This window comes from Colossoma macropomum, unplaced genomic scaffold, assembly GCF_904425465.1.
Source record: "Colossoma macropomum unplaced genomic scaffold, Colossoma_macropomum, whole genome shotgun sequence".
Lineage (NCBI taxonomy): Eukaryota > Metazoa > Chordata > Actinopteri > Characiformes > Serrasalmidae > Colossoma > Colossoma macropomum.
Genome location: NW_023494796.1, coordinates 535,320 through 554,540, shown reverse-complemented (window position 1 = coordinate 554,540; position 19,221 = coordinate 535,320). Strand labels below are relative to the sequence as shown.

Here is a 19,221-nt window from a genome sequence, read left to right as displayed (position 1 = left end):
TTTTTTTTTGCATTCTTCAGTAACAAACCACTCTGAACATGCTTTCTTCTTCCAGACTGTGAAACACAGCAGGAACGTTCATCAACGACAGAGAGCAGACGATCTCACTCGTTACTCGCCACCTGATTCACGCTCAGAAGAAAGCATCTTAACTCGTCATCGTGGTTAGAGAGACATAACACTTTCAAATCAAACTTCCAAGTCAGAAACTATAGAAATGATCCCTGAAAGTATAGTCTTAACCTGCAACCTCTAAAGTCAGGAATCTTCCATCCACACACAGCGATTCACCCCGATGGTGAGCAAGGAAGCAAAGTCGCGTGGCTGATGTTAGAGGGACGGAAAGTTGAAATTCTCTGGCGTCTGGAAATGGAGTCTCCTGGCTACGCTAATGCTAGCCAGCTCCTCTCTCCTAGCTAACATAGCTTAGCTAAAAAGATCCAGACACCCCAGTGCAGGTTCGATTTGACTAACTGGTGCTCTGCTATTACAAGTATAGATGATAAAAACTTAAAGCAGCAAGAGCAAAGCCGACCCATCGGTGTTGGAGTGACAGAAAGCCCAAACCGAACCTGTTCTGTAGTGCTTCAAGCTGTAGCCTGCAAGCCTAAGCTAAAGCCAGCGCACGGTGCCTCCCACTGCAGTACAGGCTCAGTTCTAGCAAATCGATGATTAAAAACATCCATTTATAGGATAAAGACACGTATCTGAGATTACAGATTCAAATGACTGGTGTTGGAGCGACAGAAATAGCAAAAATACAGTTGTTCCATGGTGCTTTGAGCTGTAACCTGCCCGGCGACACTAATACACTAATGCTAGTGTAAATAACCGCCTACAGGTGAAACCCACCCCCAGTACAGGCTGCTCCAGTAACAGATGCTCAAATCACACCCGTTTAGAGGATAAAGAATCTGAGAGCACGTCAAGAGTCTGGAGTTGGAGTGACGGACCAGAGCAAACCTTTCGTGGTGGGTGGTGTGTATGTAGCTATTAGCCTCTTAGCTGTTAGACACTCGTTTGTGTTGTTTTCTGCAGTATTTCCCGGTTCTGATGTAGCAGCACAACAGACGGAAAAAGAAACCGTAACCGGTCTCAGCAGTCCGGACTAGCGCGGAACGGCCCAGTACGGCCCTGAGAACCGTTCGGCTCAGTGGAAAAAAATTTGGACCGTGGAAAGGAGACCCTATACACCAGTAATACCACCTTGAACTCTATCCTGTAACAAATTGGCAGCCAGTGTAAGGACTTAAGAACGGGGGTAGCCCTCTTTCACTCCTAGTGAGAACTCTGCCAGCTGCATTTTGAACCATCTGAAGCTGTTGGATTGTCTTTTTCGGTCAAGCTAGGAGACGGGTACACTAATCCGTCCTGCTAGAAATAAAAGTGTGAGATGATTTAGCCACCAAATCTCTGATCTTGATGTTCTTAAGGTGATATCAAGCTGATTTACTAACTGCTTCCACATGCCTGCTAAATCTAAGATCAGAGTCCATTAGTACACCAAGGTTATGTACCAGTTCTTTAGATTTTAGGGCTCTCGAATCCAGATAGGCAGCTAGTCTGTGCCTATCTTTCTATTCCCAAATACAATAATCTCTGATTTATCTTTACTCAACTGAAGAAAGTTTGGCCCCATCCGGTTAGTGTGATGTACTCAAGGAAATGAGAAAGTGAGTCAAGGGCATCACCGTTCTTTTAGAAGAGGATCAAGCAGATCTGAGTGTCATCGATTTAGTTTTGATAAGACGTCTCGTAGTCCTTCGTCAAAAGGAAGCTTGTATCGATCAAACGAGAGCGGCCCAAGAATGAAACTCGGCAGGACGCCACAGATTACTAGAACTTTCTTGTGAGGCTTGCTTTCAATTGGACATCAATCTAAACTCTTTTAAAACAGTTGTTGAAACACTGAACAAATTCACAAATATATCAACAAAAAATCATTGTCAGCTGTTTTAAATGTTTTTTAATCTGTTTTTTTTTGCATTCTTCAGTAACAAACCACTCTGAACATGCTTTCTTCTTCCAGACTGTGAAACACAGCAGGAACGTTCATCAACGACAGAGAGCAGACGATCTCACTCGTTACTCGCCACCTGATTCACGCTCAGAAGAAAGCATCTTAACTCGTCATCGTGGTTAGAGAGACATAACACTTTCAAATCAAACTTCCAAGTCAGAAACTATAGAAATGATCCCTGAAAGTATAGTCTTAACCTGCAACCTCTAAAGTCAGGAATCTTCCATCCACACACAGCGATTCACCCCGATGGTGAGCAAGGAAGCAAAGTCGCGTGGCTGATGTTAGAGGGACGGAAAGTTGAAATTCTCTGGCGTCTGGAAATGGAGTCTCCTGGCTACGCTAATGCTAGCCAGCTCCTCTCTCCTAGCTAACATAGCTTAGCTAAAAAGATCCAGACACCCCAGTGCAGGTTCGATTTGACTAACTGGTGCTCTGCTATTACAAGTATAGATGATAAAAACTTAAAGCAGCAAGAGCAAAGCCGACCCATCGGTGTTGGAGTGACAGAAAGCCCAAACCGAACCTGTTCTGTAGTGCTTCAAGCTGTAGCCTGCAAGCCTAAGCTAAAGCCAGCGCACGGTGCCTCCCACTGCAGTACAGGCTCAGTTCTAGCAAATCGATGATTAAAAACATCCATTTATAGGATAAAGACACGTATCTGAGATTACAGATTCAAATGACTGGTGTTGGAGCGACAGAAATAGCAAAAATACAGTTGTTCCATGGTGCTTTGAGCTGTAACCTGCCCGGCGACACTAATACACTAATGCTAGTGTAAATAACCGCCTACAGGTGAAACCCACCCCCAGTACAGGCTGCTCCAGTAACAGATGCTCAAATCACACCCGTTTAGAGGATAAAGAATCTGAGAGCACGTCAAGAGTCTGGAGTTGGAGTGACGGACCAGAGCAAACCTTTCGTGGTGGGTGGTGTGTATGTAGCTATTAGCCTCTTAGCTGTTAGACACTCGTTTGTGTTGTTTTCTGCAGTATTTCCCGGTTCTGATGTAGCAGCACAACAGACGGAAAAAGAAACCGTAACCGGTCTCAGCAGTCCGGACTAGCGCGGAACGGCCCAGTACGGCCCTGAGAACCGTTCGGCTCAGTGGAAAAAAATTTGGACCGTGGAAAGGAGACCCTATACACCAGTAATACCACCTTGAACTCTATCCTGTAACAAATTGGCAGCCAGTGTAAGGACTTAAGAACGGGGGTAGCCCTCTTTCACTCCTAGTGAGAACTCTGCCAGCTGCATTTTGAACCATCTGAAGCTGTTGGATTGTCTTTTTCGGTCAAGCTAGGAGACGGGTACACTAATCCGTCCTGCTAGAAATAAAAGTGTGAGATGATTTAGCCACCAAATCTCTGATCTTGATGTTCTTAAGGTGATATCAAGCTGATTTACTAACTGCTTCCACATGCCTGCTAAATCTAAGATCAGAGTCCATTAGTACACCAAGGTTATGTACCAGTTCTTTAGATTTTAGGGCTCTCGAATCCAGATAGGCAGCTAGTCTGTGCCTATCTTTCTATTCCCAAATACAATAATCTCTGATTTATCTTTACTCAACTGAAGAAAGTTTGGCCCCATCCGGTTAGTGTGATGTACTCAAGGAAATGAGAAAGTGAGTCAAGGGCATCACCGTTCTTTTAGAAGAGGATCAAGCAGATCTGAGTGTCATCGATTTAGTTTTGATAAGACGTCTCGTAGTCTTGTAGTCCTTCGTCAAAAGGAAGCTTGTATCGATCAAACGAGAGCGGCCCAAGAATGAAACTCGGCAGGACGCCACAGATTACTAGAACTTTCTTGTGAGGCTTGCTTTCAATTGGACATCAATCTAAACTCTTTTAAAACAGTTGTTGAAACACTGAACAAATTCACAAATATATCAACAAAAAATCATTGTCAGCTGTTTTAAATGTTTTTTAATCTGTTTTTTTTTGTATCCTTCAGTAACAAACCACTCTGAACATGCTTTCTTCTTCCAGACTGTGAAACACAGCAGGAACGTTCATCAACGACAGAGAGCAGACGATCTCACTCGTTACTCGCCACCTGATTCACGCTCAGAAGAAAGCATCTTAACTCGTCATCGTGGTTAGAGAGACATAACACTTTCAAATCAAACTTCCAAGTCAGAAACTATAGAAATGATCCCTGAAAGTATAGTCTTAACCTGCAACCTCTAAAGTCAGGAATCTTCCATCCACACACAGCGATTCACCCCGATGGTGAGCAAGGAAGCAAAGTCGCGTGGCTGATGTTAGAGGGACGGAAAGTTGAAATTCTCTGGCGTCTGGAAATGGAGTCTCCTGGCTACGCTAATGCTAGCCAGCTCCTCTCTCCTAGCTAACATAGCTTAGCTAAAAAGATCCAGACACCCCAGTGCAGGTTCGATTTGACTAACTGGTGCTCTGCTATTACAAGTATAGATGATAAAAACTTAAAGCAGCAAGAGCAAAGCCGACCCATCGGTGTTGGAGTGACAGAAAGCCCAAACCGAACCTGTTCTGTAGTGCTTCAAGCTGTAGCCTGCAAGCCTAAGCTAAAGCCAGCGCACGGTGCCTCCCACTGCAGTACAGGCTCAGTTCTAGCAAATCGATGATTAAAAACATCCATTTATAGGATAAAGACACGTATCTGAGATTACAGATTCAAATGACTGGTGTTGGAGCGACAGAAATAGCAAAAATACAGTTGTTCCATGGTGCTTTGAGCTGTAACCTGCCCGGCGACACTAATACACTAATGCTAGTGTAAATAACCGCCTACAGGTGAAACCCACCCCCAGTACAGGCTGCTCCAGTAACAGATGCTCAAATCACACCCGTTTAGAGGATAAAGAATCTGAGAGCACGTCAAGAGTCTGGAGTTGGAGTGACGGACCAGAGCAAACCTTTCGTGGTGGGTGGTGTGTATGTAGCTATTAGCCTCTTAGCTGTTAGACACTCGTTTGTGTTGTTTTCTGCAGTATTTCCCGGTTCTGATGTAGCAGCACAACAGACGGAAAAAGAAACCGTAACCGGTCTCAGCAGTCCGGACTAGCGCGGAACGGCCCAGTACGGCCCTGAGAACCGTTCGGCTCAGTGGAAAAAAATTTGGACCGTGGAAAGGAGACCCTATACACCAGTAATACCACCTTGAACTCTATCCTGTAACAAATTGGCAGCCAGTGTAAGGACTTAAGAACGGGGGTAGCCCTCTTTCACTCCTAGTGAGAACTCTGCCAGCTGCATTTTGAACCATCTGAAGCTGTTGGATTGTCTTTTTCGGTCAAGCTAGGAGACGGGTACACTAATCCGTCCTGCTAGAAATAAAAGTGTGAGATGATTTAGCCACCAAATCTCTGATCTTGATGTTCTTAAGGTGATATCAAGCTGATTTACTAACTGCTTCCACATGCCTGCTAAATCTAAGATCAGAGTCCATTAGTACACCAAGGTTATGTACCAGTTCTTTAGATTTTAGGGCTCTCGAATCCAGATAGGCAGCTAGTCTGTGCCTATCTTTCTATTCCCAAATACAATAATCTCTGATTTATCTTTACTCAACTGAAGAAAGTTTGGCCCCATCCGGTTAGTGTGATGTACTCAAGGAAATGAGAAAGTGAGTCAAGGGCATCACCGTTCTTTTAGAAGAGGATCAAGCAGATCTGAGTGTCATCGATTTAGTTTTGATAAGACGTCTCGTAGTCTTGTAGTCCTTCGTCAAAAGGAAGCTTGTATCGATCAAACGAGAGCGGCCCAAGAATGAAACTCGGCAGGACGCCACAGATTACTAGAACTTTCTTGTGAGGCTTGCTTTCAATTGGACATCAATCTAAACTCTTTTAAAACAGTTGTTGAAACACTGAACAAATTCACAAATATATCAACAAAAAATCATTGTCAGCTGTTTTAAATGTTTTTTAATCTGTTTTTTTTTGCATCCTTCAGTAACAAACCACTCTGAACATGCTTTCTTCTTCCAGACTGTGAAACACAGCAGGAACGTTCATCAACGACAGAGAGCAGACGATCTCACTCGTTACTCGCCACCTGATTCACGCTCAGAAGAAAGCATCTTAACTCGTCATCGTGGTTAGAGAGACATAACACTTTCAAATCAAACTTCCAAGTCAGAAACTATAGAAATGATCCCTGAAAGTATAGTCTTAACCTGCAACCTCTAAAGTCAGGAATCTTCCATCCACACACAGCGATTCACCCCGATGGTGAGCAAGGAAGCAAAGTCGCGTGGCTGATGTTAGAGGGACGGAAAGTTGAAATTCTCTGGCGTCTGGAAATGGAGTCTCCTGGCTACGCTAATGCTAGCCAGCTCCTCTCTCCTAGCTAACATAGCTTAGCTAAAAAGATCCAGACACCCCAGTGCAGGTTCGATTTGACTAACTGGTGCTCTGCTATTACAAGTATAGATGATAAAAACTTAAAGCAGCAAGAGCAAAGCCGACCCATCGGTGTTGGAGTGACAGAAAGCCCAAACCGAACCTGTTCTGTAGTGCTTCAAGCTGTAGCCTGCAAGCCTAAGCTAAAGCCAGCGCACGGTGCCTCCCACTGCAGTACAGGCTCAGTTCTAGCAAATCGATGATTAAAAACATCCATTTATAGGATAAAGACACGTATCTGAGATTACAGATTCAAATGACTGGTGTTGGAGCGACAGAAATAGCAAAAATACAGTTGTTCCATGGTGCTTTGAGCTGTAACCTGCCCGGCGACACTAATACACTAATGCTAGTGTAAATAACCGCCTACAGGTGAAACCCACCCCCAGTACAGGCTGCTCCAGTAACAGATGCTCAAATCACACCCGTTTAGAGGATAAAGAATCTGAGAGCACGTCAAGAGTCTGGAGTTGGAGTGACGGACCAGAGCAAACCTTTCGTGGTGGGTGGTGTGTATGTAGCTATTAGCCTCTTAGCTGTTAGACACTCGTTTGTGTTGTTTTCTGCAGTATTTCCCGGTTCTGATGTAGCAGCACAACAGACGGAAAAAGAAACCGTAACCGGTCTCAGCAGTCCGGACTAGCGCGGAACGGCCCAGTACGGCCCTGAGAACCGTTCGGCTCAGTGGAAAAAAATTTGGACCGTGGAAAGGAGACCCTATACACCAGTAATACCACCTTGAACTCTATCCTGTAACAAATTGGCAGCCAGTGTAAGGACTTAAGAACGGGGGTAGCCCTCTTTCACTCCTAGTGAGAACTCTGCCAGCTGCATTTTGAACCATCTGAAGCTGTTGGATTGTCTTTTTCGGTCAAGCTAGGAGACGGGTACACTAATCCGTCCTGCTAGAAATAAAAGTGTGAGATGATTTAGCCACCAAATCTCTGATCTTGATGTTCTTAAGGTGATATCAAGCTGATTTACTAACTGCTTCCACATGCCTGCTAAATCTAAGATCAGAGTCCATTAGTACACCAAGGTTATGTACCAGTTCTTTAGATTTTAGGGCTCTCGAATCCAGATAGGCAGCTAGTCTGTGCCTATCTTTCTATTCCCAAATACAATAATCTCTGATTTATCTTTACTCAACTGAAGAAAGTTTGGCCCCATCCGGTTAGTGTGATGTACTCAAGGAAATGAGAAAGTGAGTCAAGGGCATCACCGTTCTTTTAGAAGAGGATCAAGCAGATCTGAGTGTCATCGATTTAGTTTTGATAAGACGTCTCGTAGTCTGTAGTCCTTCGTCAAAAGGAAGCTTGTATCGATCAAACGAGAGCGGCCCAAGAATGAAACTCGGCAGGACGCCACAGATTACTAGAACTTTCTTGTGAGGCTTGCTTTCAATTGGACATCAATCTAAACTCTTTTAAAACAGTTGTTGAAACACTGAACAAATTCACAAATATATCAACAAAAAATCATTGTCAGCTGTTTTAAATGTTTTTTAATCTGTTTTTTTTTGCATCCTTCAGTAACAAACCACTCTGAACATGCTTTCTTCTTCCAGACTGTGAAACACAGCAGGAACGTTCATCAACGACGGAGAGCAGACGATCTCACTCGTTACTCGCCACCTGATTCACGCTCAGAAGAAAGCATCTTAACTCGTCATCGTGGTTAGAGAGACATAACACTTTCAAATCAAACTTCCAAGTCAGAAACTATAGAAATGATCCCTGAAAGTATAGTCTTAACCTGCAACCTCTAAAGTCAGGAATCTTCCATCCACACACAGCGATTCACCCCGATGGTGAGCAAGGAAGCAAAGTCGCGTGGCTGATGTTAGAGGGACGGAAAGTTGAAATTCTCTGGCGTCTGGAAATGGAGTCTCCTGGCTACGCTAATGCTAGCCAGCTCCTCTCTCCTAGCTAACATAGCTTAGCTAAAAAGATCCAGACACCCCAGTGCAGGTTCGATTTGACTAACTGGTGCTCTGCTATTACAAGTATAGATGATAAAAACTTAAAGCAGCAAGAGCAAAGCCGACCCATCGGTGTTGGAGTGACAGAAAGCCCAAACCGAACCTGTTCTGTAGTGCTTCAAGCTGTAGCCTGCAAGCCTAAGCTAAAGCCAGCGCACGGTGCCTCCCACTGCAGTACAGGCTCAGTTCTAGCAAATCGATGATTAAAAACATCCATTTATAGGATAAAGACACGTATCTGAGATTACAGATTCAAATGACTGGTGTTGGAGCGACAGAAATAGCAAAAATACAGTTGTTCCATGGTGCTTTGAGCTGTAACCTGCCCGGCGACACTAATACACTAATGCTAGTGTAAATAACCGCCTACAGGTGAAACCCACCCCCAGTACAGGCTGCTCCAGTAACAGATGCTCAAATCACACCCGTTTAGAGGATAAAGAATCTGAGAGCACGTCAAGAGTCTGGAGTTGGAGTGACGGACCAGAGCAAACCTTTCGTGGTGGGTGGTGTGTATGTAGCTATTAGCCTCTTAGCTGTTAGACACTCGTTTGTGTTGTTTTCTGCAGTATTTCCCGGTTCTGATGTAGCAGCACAACAGACGGAAAAAGAAACCGTAACCGGTCTCAGCAGTCCGGACTAGCGCGGAACGGCCCAGTACGGCCCTGAGAACCGTTCGGCTCAGTGGAAAAAAATTTGGACCGTGGAAAGGAGACCCTATACACCAGTAATACCACCTTGAACTCTATCCTGTAACAAATTGGCAGCCAGTGTAAGGACTTAAGAACGGGGGTAGCCCTCTTTCACTCCTAGTGAGAACTCTGCCAGCTGCATTTTGAACCATCTGAAGCTGTTGGATTGTCTTTTTCGGTCAAGCTAGGAGACGGGTACACTAATCCGTCCTGCTAGAAATAAAAGTGTGAGATGATTTAGCCACCAAATCTCTGATCTTGATGTTCTTAAGGTGATATCAAGCTGATTTACTAACTGCTTCCACATGCCTGCTAAATCTAAGATCAGAGTCCATTAGTACACCAAGGTTATGTACCAGTTCTTTAGATTTTAGGGCTCTCGAATCCAGATAGGCAGCTAGTCTGTGCCTATCTTTCTATTCCCAAATACAATAATCTCTGATTTATCTTTACTCAACTGAAGAAAGTTTGGCCCCATCCGGTTAGTGTGATGTACTCAAGGAAATGAGAAAGTGAGTCAAGGGCATCACCGTTCTTTTAGAAGAGGATCAAGCAGATCTGAGTGTCATCGATTTAGTTTTGATAAGACGTCTCGTAGTCTTGTAGTCCTTCGTCAAAAGGAAGCTTGTATCGATCAAACGAGAGCGGCCCAAGAATGAAACTCGGCAGGACGCCACAGATTACTAGAACTTTCTTGTGAGGCTTGCTTTCAATTGGACATCAATCTAAACTCTTTTAAAACAGTTGTTGAAACACTGAACAAATTCACAAATATATCAACAAAAAATCATTGTCAGCTGTTTTAAATGTTTTTTAATCTGTTTTTTTTTGTATCCTTCAGTAACAAACCACTCTGAACATGCTTTCTTCTTCCAGACTGTGAAACACAGCAGGAACGTTCATCAACGACAGAGAGCAGACGATCTCACTCGTTACTCGCCACCTGATTCACGCTCAGAAGAAAGCATCTTAACTCGTCATCGTGGTTAGAGAGACATAACACTTTCAAATCAAACTTCCAAGTCAGAAACTATAGAAATGATCCCTGAAAGTATAGTCTTAACCTGCAACCTCTAAAGTCAGGAATCTTCCATCCACACACAGCGATTCACCCCGATGGTGAGCAAGGAAGCAAAGTCGCGTGGCTGATGTTAGAGGGACGGAAAGTTGAAATTCTCTGGCGTCTGGAAATGGAGTCTCCTGGCTACGCTAATGCTAGCCAGCTCCTCTCTCCTAGCTAACATAGCTTAGCTAAAAAGATCCAGACACCCCAGTGCAGGTTCGATTTGACTAACTGGTGCTCTGCTATTACAAGTATAGATGATAAAAACTTAAAGCAGCAAGAGCAAAGCCGACCCATCGGTGTTGGAGTGACAGAAAGCCCAAACCGAACCTGTTCTGTAGTGCTTCAAGCTGTAGCCTGCAAGCCTAAGCTAAAGCCAGCGCACGGTGCCTCCCACTGCAGTACAGGCTCAGTTCTAGCAAATCGATGATTAAAAACATCCATTTATAGGATAAAGACACGTATCTGAGATTACAGATTCAAATGACTGGTGTTGGAGCGACAGAAATAGCAAAAATACAGTTGTTCCATGGTGCTTTGAGCTGTAACCTGCCCGGCGACACTAATACACTAATGCTAGTGTAAATAACCGCCTACAGGTGAAACCCACCCCCAGTACAGGCTGCTCCAGTAACAGATGCTCAAATCACACCCGTTTAGAGGATAAAGAATCTGAGAGCACGTCAAGAGTCTGGAGTTGGAGTGACGGACCAGAGCAAACCTTTCGTGGTGGGTGGTGTGTATGTAGCTATTAGCCTCTTAGCTGTTAGACACTCGTTTGTGTTGTTTTCTGCAGTATTTCCCGGTTCTGATGTAGCAGCACAACAGACGGAAAAAGAAACCGTAACCGGTCTCAGCAGTCCGGACTAGCGCGGAACGGCCCAGTACGGCCCTGAGAACCGTTCGGCTCAGTGGAAAAAAATTTGGACCGTGGAAAGGAGACCCTATACACCAGTAATACCACCTTGAACTCTATCCTGTAACAAATTGGCAGCCAGTGTAAGGACTTAAGAACAGGGGGTAGCCCTCTTTCACTCCTAGTGAGAACTCTGCCAGCTGCATTTTGAACCATCTGAAGCTGTTGGATTGTCTTTTTCGGTCAAGCTAGGAGACGGGTACACTAATCCGTCCTGCTAGAAATAAAAGTGTGAGATGATTTAGCCACCAAATCTCTGATCTTGATGTTCTTAAGGTGATATCAAGCTGATTTACTAACTGCTTCCACATGCCTGCTAAATCTAAGATCAGAGTCCATTAGTACACCAAGGTTATGTACCAGTTCTTTAGATTTTAGGGCTCTCGAATCCAGATAGGCAGCTAGTCTGTGCCTATCTTTCTATTCCCAAATACAATAATCTCTGATTTATCTTTACTCAACTGAAGAAAGTTTGGCCCCATCCGGTTAGTGTGATGTACTCAAGGAAATGAGAAAGTGAGTCAAGGGCATCACCGTTCTTTTAGAAGAGGATCAAGCAGATCTGAGTGTCATCGATTTAGTTTTGATAAGACGTCTCGTAGTCCTTCGTCAAAAGGAAGCTTGTATCGATCAAACGAGAGCGGCCCAAGAATGAAACTCGGCAGGACGCCACAGATTACTAGAACTTTCTTGTGAGGCTTGCTTTCAATTGGACATCAATCTAAACTCTTTTAAAACAGTTGTTGAAACACTGAACAAATTCACAAATATATCAACAAAAAATCATTGTCAGCTGTTTTAAATGTTTTTTAATCTGTTTTTTTTTGCATTCTTCAGTAACAAACCACTCTGAACATGCTTTCTTCTTCCAGACTGTGAAACACAGCAGGAACGTTCATCAACGACAGAGAGCAGACGATCTCACTCGTTACTCGCCACCTGATTCACGCTCAGAAGAAAGCATCTTAACTCGTCATCGTGGTTAGAGAGACATAACACTTTCAAATCAAACTTCCAAGTCAGAAACTATAGAAATGATCCCTGAAAGTATAGTCTTAACCTGCAACCTCTAAAGTCAGGAATCTTCCATCCACACACAGCGATTCACCCCGATGGTGAGCAAGGAAGCAAAGTCGCGTGGCTGATGTTAGAGGGACGGAAAGTTGAAATTCTCTGGCGTCTGGAAATGGAGTCTCCTGGCTACGCTAATGCTAGCCAGCTCCTCTCTCCTAGCTAACATAGCTTAGCTAAAAAGATCCAGACACCCCAGTGCAGGTTCGATTTGACTAACTGGTGCTCTGCTATTACAAGTATAGATGATAAAAACTTAAAGCAGCAAGAGCAAAGCCGACCCATCGGTGTTGGAGTGACAGAAAGCCCAAACCGAACCTGTTCTGTAGTGCTTCAAGCTGTAGCCTGCAAGCCTAAGCTAAAGCCAGCGCACGGTGCCTCCCACTGCAGTACAGGCTCAGTTCTAGCAAATCGATGATTAAAAACATCCATTTATAGGATAAAGACACGTATCTGAGATTACAGATTCAAATGACTGGTGTTGGAGCGACAGAAATAGCAAAAATACAGTTGTTCCATGGTGCTTTGAGCTGTAACCTGCCCGGCGACACTAATACACTAATGCTAGTGTAAATAGCCGCCTACAGGTGAAACCCACCCCCAGTACAGGCTGCTCCAGTAACAGATGCTCAAATCACACCCGTTTAGAGGATAAAGAATCTGAGAGCACGTCAAGAGTCTGGAGTTGGAGTGACGGACCAGAGCAAACCTTTCGTGGTGGGTGGTGTGTATGTAGCTATTAGCCTCTTAGCTGTTAGACACTCGTTTGTGTTGTTTTCTGCAGTATTTCCCGGTTCTGATGTAGCAGCACAACAGACGGAAAAAGAAACCGTAACCGGTCTCAGCAGTCCGGACTAGCGCGGAACGGCCCAGTACGGCCCTGAGAACCGTTCGGCTCAGTGGAAAAAAATTTGGACCGTGGAAAGGAGACCCTATACACCAGTAATACCACCTTGAACTCTATCCTGTAACAAATTGGCAGCCAGTGTAAGGACTTAAGAACGGGGGTAGCCCTCTTTCACTCCTAGTGAGAACTCTGCCAGCTGCATTTTGAACCATCTGAAGCTGTTGGATTGTCTTTTTCGGTCAAGCTAGGAGACGGGTACACTAATCCGTCCTGCTAGAAATAAAAGTGTGAGATGATTTAGCCACCAAATCTCTGATCTTGATGTTCTTAAGGTGATATCAAGCTGATTTACTAACTGCTTCCACATGCCTGCTAAATCTAAGATCAGAGTCCATTAGTACACCAAGGTTATGTACCAGTTCTTTAGATTTTAGGGCTCTCGAATCCAGATAGGCAGCTAGTCTGTGCCTATCTTTCTATTCCCAAATACAATAATCTCTGATTTATCTTTACTCAACTGAAGAAAGTTTGGCCCCATCCGGTTAGTGTGATGTACTCAAGGAAATGAGAAAGTGAGTCAAGGGCATCACCGTTCTTTTAGAAGAGGATCAAGCAGATCTGAGTGTCATCGATTTAGTTTTGATAAGACGTCTCGTAGTCCTTCGTCAAAAGGAAGCTTGTATCGATCAAACGAGAGCGGCCCAAGAATGAAACTCGGCAGGACGCCACAGATTACTAGAACTTTCTTGTGAGGCTTGCTTTCAATTGGACATCAATCTAAACTCTTTTAAAACAGTTGTTGAAACACTGAACAAATTCACAAATATATCAACAAAAAATCATTGTCAGCTGTTTTAAATGTTTTTTAATCTGTTTTTTTTTGTATCCTTCAGTAACAAACCACTCTGAACATGCTTTCTTCTTCCAGACTGTGAAACACAGCAGGAACGTTCATCAACGACGGAGAGCAGACGATCTCACTCGTTACTCGCCACCTGATTCACGCTCAGAAGAAAGCATCTTAACTCGTCATCGTGGTTAGAGAGACATAACACTTTCAAATCAAACTTCCAAGTCAGAAACTATAGAAATGATCCCTGAAAGTATAGTCTTAACCTGCAACCTCTAAAGTCAGGAATCTTCCATCCACACACAGCGATTCACCCCGATGGTGAGCAAGGAAGCAAAGTCGCGTGGCTGATGTTAGAGGGACGGAAAGTTGAAATTCTCTGGCGTCTGGAAATGGAGTCTCCTGGCTACGCTAATGCTAGCCAGCTCCTCTCTCCTAGCTAACATAGCTTAGCTAAAAAGATCCAGACACCCCAGTGCAGGTTCGATTTGACTAACTGGTGCTCTGCTATTACAAGTATAGATGATAAAAACTTAAAGCAGCAAGAGCAAAGCCGACCCATCGGTGTTGGAGTGACAGAAAGCCCAAACCGAACCTGTTCTGTAGTGCTTCAAGCTGTAGCCTGCAAGCCTAAGCTAAAGCCAGCGCACGGTGCCTCCCACTGCAGTACAGGCTCAGTTCTAGCAAATCGATGATTAAAAACATCCATTTATAGGATAAAGACACGTATCTGAGATTACAGATTCAAATGACTGGTGTTGGAGCGACAGAAATAGCAAAAATACAGTTGTTCCATGGTGCTTTGAGCTGTAACCTGCCCGGCGACACTAATACACTAATGCTAGTGTAAATAACCGCCTACAGGTGAAACCCACCCCCAGTACAGGCTGCTCCAGTAACAGATGCTCAAATCACACCCGTTTAGAGGATAAAGAATCTGAGAGCACGTCAAGAGTCTGGAGTTGGAGTGACGGACCAGAGCAAACCTTTCGTGGTGGGTGGTGTGTATGTAGCTATTAGCCTCTTAGCTGTTAGACACTCGTTTGTGTTGTTTTCTGCAGTATTTCCCGGTTCTGATGTAGCAGCACAACAGACGGAAAAAGAAACCGTAACCGGTCTCAGCAGTCCGGACTAGCGCGGAACGGCCCAGTACGGCCCTGAGAACCGTTCGGCTCAGTGGAAAAAAATTTGGACCGTGGAAAGGAGACCCTATACACCAGTAATACCACCTTGAACTCTATCCTGTAACAAATTGGCAGCCAGTGTAAGGACTTAAGAACGGGGGTAGCCCTCTTTCACTCCTAGTGAGAACTCTGCCAGCTGCATTTTGAACCATCTGAAGCTGTTGGATTGTCTTTTTCGGTCAAGCTAGGAGACGGGTACACTAATCCGTCCTGCTAGAAATAAAAGTGTGAGATGATTTAGCCACCAAATCTCTGATCTTGATGTTCTTAAGGTGATATCAAGCTGATTTACTAACTGCTTCCACATGCCTGCTAAATCTAAGATCAGAGTCCATTAGTACACCAAGGTTATGTACCAGTTCTTTAGATTTTAGGGCTCTCGAATCCAGATAGGCAGCTAGTCTGTGCCTATCTTTCTATTCCCAAATACAATAATCTCTGATTTATCTTTACTCAACTGAAGAAAGTTTGGCCCCATCCGGTTAGTGTGATGTACTCAAGGAAATGAGAAAGTGAGTCAAGGGCATCACCGTTCTTTTAGAAGAGGATCAAGCAGATCTGAGTGTCATCGATTTAGTTTTGATAAGACGTCTCGTAGTCTTGTAGTCCTTCGTCAAAAGGAAGCTTGTATCGATCAAACGAGAGCGGCCCAAGAATGAAACTCGGCAGGACGCCACAGATTACTAGAACTTTCTTGTGAGGCTTGCTTTCAATTGGACATCAATCTAAACTCTTTTAAAACAGTTGTTGAAACACTGAACAAATTCACAAATATATCAACAAAAAATCATTGTCAGCTGTTTTAAATGTTTTTTAATCTGTTTTTTTTTGCATTCTTCAGTAACAAACCACTCTGAACATGCTTTCTTCTTCCAGACTGTGAAACACAGCAGGAACGTTCATCAACGACGGAGAGCAGACGATCTCACTCGTTACTCGCCACCTGATTCACGCTCAGAAGAAAGCATCTTAACTCGTCATCGTGGTTAGAGAGACATAACACTTTCAAATCAAACTTCCAAGTCAGAAACTATAGAAATGATCCCTGAAAGTATAGTCTTAACCTGCAACCTCTAAAGTCAGGAATCTTCCATCCACACACAGCGATTCACCCCGATGGTGAGCAAGGAAGCAAAGTCGCGTGGCTGATGTTAGAGGGACGGAAAGTTGAAATTCTCTGGCGTCTGGAAATGGAGTCTCCTGGCTACGCTAATGCTAGCCAGCTCCTCTCTCCTAGCTAACATAGCTTAGCTAAAAAGATCCAGACACCCCAGTGCAGGTTCGATTTGACTAACTGGTGCTCTGCTATTACAAGTATAGATGATAAAAACTTAAAGCAGCAAGAGCAAAGCCGACCCATCGGTGTTGGAGTGACAGAAAGCCCAAACCGAACCTGTTCTGTAGTGCTTCAAGCTGTAGCCTGCAAGCCTAAGCTAAAGCCAGCGCACGGTGCCTCCCACTGCAGTACAGGCTCAGTTCTAGCAAATCGATGATTAAAAACATCCATTTATAGGATAAAGACACGTATCTGAGATTACAGATTCAAATGACTGGTGTTGGAGCGACAGAAATAGCAAAAATACAGTTGTTCCATGGTGCTTTGAGCTGTAACCTGCCCGGCGACACTAATACACTAATGCTAGTGTAAATAACCGCCTACAGGTGAAACCCACCCCCAGTACAGGCTGCTCCAGTAACAGATGCTCAAATCACACCCGTTTAGAGGATAAAGAATCTGAGAGCACGTCAAGAGTCTGGAGTTGGAGTGACGGACCAGAGCAAACCTTTCGTGGTGGGTGGTGTGTATGTAGCTATTAGCCTCTTAGCTGTTAGACACTCGTTTGTGTTGTTTTCTGCAGTATTTCCCGGTTCTGATGTAGCAGCACAACAGACGGAAAAAGAAACCGTAACCGGTCTCAGCAGTCCGGACTAGCGCGGAACGGCCCAGTACGGCCCTGAGAACCGTTCGGCTCAGTGGAAAAAAATTTGGACCGTGGAAAGGAGACCCTATACACCAGTAATACCACCTTGAACTCTATCCTGTAACAAATTGGCAGCCAGTGTAAGGACTTAAGAACGGGGGTAGCCCTCTTTCACTCCTAGTGAGAACTCTGCCAGCTGCATTTTGAACCATCTGAAGCTGTTGGATTGTCTTTTTCGGTCAAGCTAGGAGACGGGTACACTAATCCGTCCTGCTAGAAATAAAAGTGTGAGATGATTTAGCCACCAAATCTCTGATCTTGATGTTCTTAAGGTGATATCAAGCTGATTTACTAACTGCTTCCACATGCCTGCTAAATCTAAGATCAGAGTCCATTAGTACACCAAGGTTATGTACCAGTTCTTTAGATTTTAGGGCTCTCGAATCCAGATAGGCAGCTAGTCTGTGCCTATCTTTCTATTCCCAAATACAATAATCTCTGATTTATCTTTACTCAACTGAAGAAAGTTTGGCCCCATCCGGTTAGTGTGATGTACTCAAGGAAATGAGAAAGTGAGTCAAGGGCATCACCGTTCTTTTAGAAGAGGATCAAGCAGATCTGAGTGTCATCGATTTAGTTTTGATAAGACGTCTCGTAGTCCTTCGTCAAAAGGAAGCTTGTATCGATCAAACGAGAGCGGCCCAAGAATGAAACTCGGCAGGACGCCACAGATTACTAGAACTTTCTTGTGAGGCTTGCTTTCAATTGGACATCAATCTAAACTCTTTTAAAACAGTTGTTGAAACACTGAACAAATTCACAAATATATCAACAAAAAATCATTGTCAGCTGTTTTAAATGTTTTTTAATCTGTTTTTTTTTGCATTCTTCAGTAACAAACCACTCTGAACATGCTTTCTTCTTCCAGACTGTGAAACACAGCAGGAACGTTCATCAACGACGGAGAGCAGACGATCTCACTCGTTACTCGCCACCTGATTCACGCTCAGAAGAAAGCATCTTAACTCGTCATCGTGGTTAGAGAGACATAACACTTTCAAATCAAACTTCCAAGTCAGAAACTATAGAAATGATCCCTGAAAGTATAGTCTTAACCTGCAACCTCTAAAGTCAGGAATCTTCCATCCACACACAGCGATTCACCCCGATGGTGAGCAAGGAAGCAAAGTCGCGTGGCTGATGTTAGAGGGACGGAAAGTTGAAATTCTCTGGCGTCTGGAAATGGAGTCTCCTGGCTACGCTAATGCTAGCCAGCTCCTCTCTCCTAGCTAACATAGCTTAGCTAAAAAGATCCAGACACCCCAGTGCAGGTTCGATTTGACTAACTGGTGCTCTGCTATTACAAGTATAGATGATAAAAACTTAAAGCAGCAAGAGCAAAGCCGACCCATCGGTGTTGGAGTGACAGAAAGCCCAAACCGAACCTGTTCTGTAGTGCTTCAAGCTGTAGCCTGCAAGCCTAAGCTAAAGCCAGCGCACGGTGCCTCCCACTGCAGTACAGGCTCAGTTCTAGCAAATCGATGATTAAAAACATCCATTTATAGGATAAAGACACGTATCTGAGATTACAGATTCAAATGACTGGTGTTGGAGCGACAGAAATAGCAAAAATACAGTTGTTCCATGGTGCTTTGAGCTGTAACCTGCCCGGCGACACTAATACACTAATGCTAGTGTAAATAACCGCCTACAGGTGAAACCCACCCCCAGTACAGGCTGCTCCAGTAACAGATGCTCAAATCACACCCGTTTAGAGGATAAAGAATCTGAGAGCACGTCAAGAGTCTGGAGTTGGAGTGACGGACCAGAGCAAACCTTTCGTGGTGGGTGGTGTGTATGTAGCTATTAGCCTCTTAGCTGTTAGACACTCGTTTGTGTTGTTTTCTGCAGTATTTCCCGGTTCTGATGTAGCAGCACAACAGACGGAAAAAGAAACCGTAACCGGTCTCAGCAGTCCGGACTAGCGCGGAACGGCCCAGTACGGCCCTGAGAACCGTTCGGCTCAGTGGAAAAAAATTTGGACCGTGGAAAGGAGACCCTATACACCAGTAATACCACCTTGAACTCTATCCTGTAACAAATTGGCAGCCAGTGTAAGGACTTAAGAACGGGGGTAGCCCTCTTTCACTCCTAGTGAGAACTCTGCCAGCTGCATTTTGAACCATCTGAAGCTGTTGGATTGTCTTTTTCGGTCAAGCTAGGAGACGGGTACACTAATCCGTCCTGCTAGAAATAAAAGTGTGAGATGATTTAGCCACCAAATCTCT

General features: G+C 44.3%; 10 non-coding genes across 10 annotated transcripts; all 10 read right to left on the bottom strand.

Annotated features, from left to right (window-relative positions):
• Positions 1–26: 26 nt before the first annotated feature.
• On the bottom strand, positions 27–240 carry LOC118817198. The gene has a single exon (XR_005007995.1). It is a non-coding gene; the product is annotated as a small nucleolar RNA U3 (small nucleolar RNA).
• A 1,760-nt stretch (positions 241–2,000) lies between these two features.
• Positions 2,001–2,214, bottom strand: LOC118817197. The gene has a single exon (XR_005007994.1). It is a non-coding gene; the product is annotated as a small nucleolar RNA U3 (small nucleolar RNA).
• Positions 2,215–3,982: 1,768 nt separating this feature from the next.
• On the bottom strand, positions 3,983–4,196 carry LOC118817196. The gene has a single exon (XR_005007993.1). It is a non-coding gene; the product is annotated as a small nucleolar RNA U3 (small nucleolar RNA).
• A 1,768-nt stretch (positions 4,197–5,964) lies between these two features.
• On the bottom strand, positions 5,965–6,178 carry LOC118817195. Its single transcript, XR_005007992.1, has one exon. It is a non-coding gene; the product is annotated as a small nucleolar RNA U3 (small nucleolar RNA).
• Positions 6,179–7,945: 1,767 nt separating this feature from the next.
• On the bottom strand, positions 7,946–8,159 carry LOC118817189. Its single transcript, XR_005007987.1, has one exon. It is a non-coding gene; the product is annotated as a small nucleolar RNA U3 (small nucleolar RNA).
• Positions 8,160–9,927: 1,768 nt separating this feature from the next.
• Positions 9,928–10,141, bottom strand: LOC118817193. Its single transcript, XR_005007991.1, has one exon. It is a non-coding gene; the product is annotated as a small nucleolar RNA U3 (small nucleolar RNA).
• Positions 10,142–11,902: 1,761 nt separating this feature from the next.
• Positions 11,903–12,116, bottom strand: LOC118817192. Its single transcript, XR_005007990.1, has one exon. It is a non-coding gene; the product is annotated as a small nucleolar RNA U3 (small nucleolar RNA).
• A 1,760-nt stretch (positions 12,117–13,876) lies between these two features.
• Positions 13,877–14,090, bottom strand: LOC118817188. Its single transcript, XR_005007986.1, has one exon. It is a non-coding gene; the product is annotated as a small nucleolar RNA U3 (small nucleolar RNA).
• Positions 14,091–15,858: 1,768 nt separating this feature from the next.
• Positions 15,859–16,072, bottom strand: LOC118817187. Its single transcript, XR_005007985.1, has one exon. It is a non-coding gene; the product is annotated as a small nucleolar RNA U3 (small nucleolar RNA).
• A 1,760-nt stretch (positions 16,073–17,832) lies between these two features.
• LOC118817186 lies at positions 17,833–18,046 on the bottom strand. Its single transcript, XR_005007984.1, has one exon. It is a non-coding gene; the product is annotated as a small nucleolar RNA U3 (small nucleolar RNA).
• Between the last annotated feature and the right edge of the window lie 1,175 nt (positions 18,047–19,221).